We start from the raw sequence: 2,401 nt of genomic DNA on the forward strand, positions 1-2,401 counted from the left end.
GAGTCTAACCCTCACCCTAAGGGCCTGAGTCTAACCCTAACCCTAAGAGCCTGAGTCTAACCCTAACCCGAAGAGCCTGAGTCTAACCCTCACCCTAAGAGCCTGAGTCTAACCCTAACCCTAAGAGCCTGAGTCTAACCCTCACCCTAAGAGCCTGAGTCTAACCCTAACCCTAAGAGCCTGAGTCTAACCCTAACCCTAAGAGCCTGAGTCTAACCCTCACCCTAAGAGCCTGAGTCTAACCCTAACCCGAAGAGCCTGAGTCTAACCCTAACCCTAAGAGCCTGAGTCTAACACTAACCCGAAGAGCCTGAGTCTAACCCTAACCCTAAGAGCCTGAGTCTAACCCTAACCCTAAGAGCCTGAGTCTAACCCTAACCCGAAGAGCCTGAGTCTAACCCTAACCCTAAGAGCCTGAGTCTAACCCTCACCCTAAGAGCCTGAGTCTAACCCTAACCCTAAGAGCCTGAGTCTAACCCTAACCCTAAGAGCCTGAGTCTAACCCTAACCCTAAGAGCCTGAGTCTAACCCTAACCCTAAGAGCCTGAGTCTAACCCTCACCCTAAGAGCCTGAGTCTAACCCTCACCCTAAGAGCCTGAGTCTAACCCTAACCCGAAGAGCCTGAGTCTAACCCTAACCCGAAGAGCCTGAGTCTAACCCTAACCCGAAGAGCCTGAGTCTAACCCTAACCCGAAGAGCCTGAGTCTAACCCTAACCCTAAGAGCCTGAGTCTAACCCTAACCCTAAGAGCCTGAGTCTAACCCTCACCCTAAGAGCCTGAGTCTAACCCTAACCCTAAGAGCCTGAGTGTAACCCTAACCCGAAGAGCCTGAGTCTAACCCTCACCCGAAGAGCCTGAGTCTAACCCTCACCCGAAGAGCCTGAGTCTAACCCTAACCCTAAGAGCCTGAGTCTAACCCTAACCCTAAGAGCCTGAGTCTAACCCTCACCCTAAGAGCCTGAGTCTAACCCTAACCCTAAGAGCCTGAGTCTAACCCTAACCCTAAGAGCCTGAGTTTAACCCTAACCTAAGAGCCTGAGTCTAACACTAACCCTAAGAGCCTGAGTCTAACCCTAACCCTAAGAGCCTGAGTCTAACCCTCACCCTAAGAGCCTGAGTCTAACCCTCACCCTAAGAGCCTGAGTCTAACCCTAACCCTAAGAGCCTGAGTCTAACCCTAACCCTAAGAGCCTGCGTCTAACCCTAACCCTAAGAGCCTGAGTCTAACCCTCACCCTAAGAGCCTGAGTCTAACCCTAACCCTAAGAGACTGAGTCTAACCCTCACCCTAAGAGCCTGAGTCGAACCCTAACCCGAAGAGCCTGAGTCTAACCCTCACCCTAAGAGCCTGAGTCTAACCCTAACCCTAAGAGCCTGAGTCTAACCCTCACCCTAAGAGCCTGAGTCTAACCCTAACCCTAAGAGCCTGAGTCTAACCCTAACCCTAAGAGCCTGAGTCTAACCCTCACCCTAAGAGCCTGAGTCTAACCCTAACCCGAAGAGCCTGAGTCTAACCCTAACCCTAAGAGCCTGAGTCTAACACTAACCCGAAGAGCCTGAGTCTAACCCTAACCCTAAGAGCCTGAGTCTAACCCTAACCCTAAGAGCCTGAGTCTAACCCTAACCCGAAGAGCCTGAGTCTAACCCTAACCCTAAGAGCCTGAGTCTAACCCTCACCCTAAGAGCCTGAGTCTAACCCTAACCCTAAGAGCCTGAGTCTAACCCTAACCCTAAGAGCCTGAGTCTAACCCTAACCCTAAGAGCCTGAGTCTAACCCTCACCCTAAGAGCCTGAGTCTAACCCTCACCCTAAGAGCCTGAGTCTAACCCTCACCCTAAGAGCCTGAGTCTAACCCTAACCCTAAGAGCCTGAGTCTAACCCTAACCCTAAGAGCCTGAGTCTAACCCTAACCCGAAGAGCCTGAGTGTAACCCTAACCCTAAGAGCCTGAGTCTAACCCTCACCCTAAGAGCCTGAGTCTAACCCTAACCCTAAGAGCCTGAGTCTAACCCTAACCCGAAGAGCCTGAGTCTAACCCTAACCCTAAGAGCCTGAGTCTAACCCTCACCCTAAGAGCCTGAGTCTAACCCTCACCCTAAGAGCCTGAGTCTAACCCTCACCCTAAGAGCCTGAGTCTAACCCTAACCCTAAGAGCCTGAGTCTAACCCTAACCCTAAGAGCCTGAGTCTAACCCTAACCCTAAGAGCCTGAGTCTAACCCTAACCCGAAGAGCCTGAGTCTAACCCTCACCCTAAGAGCCTGAGTCTAACCCTCACCCTAAGAGCCTGAGTCTAACCCTCACCCTAAGAGCCTGAGTCTAACCCTAACCCTAAGAGCCTGAGTCTAACCCTAACCCTAAGAGCCTGAGTCTAACCCTAACCCTAAGGGCCTGAGTCTAACC

Source organism: Falco punctatus, assembly GCF_963210335.1.
Source record: "Falco punctatus genome assembly, contig: scaffold_84, whole genome shotgun sequence".
In the NCBI taxonomy this organism is placed as follows: Eukaryota; Metazoa; Chordata; class Aves; order Falconiformes; family Falconidae; genus Falco; species Falco punctatus.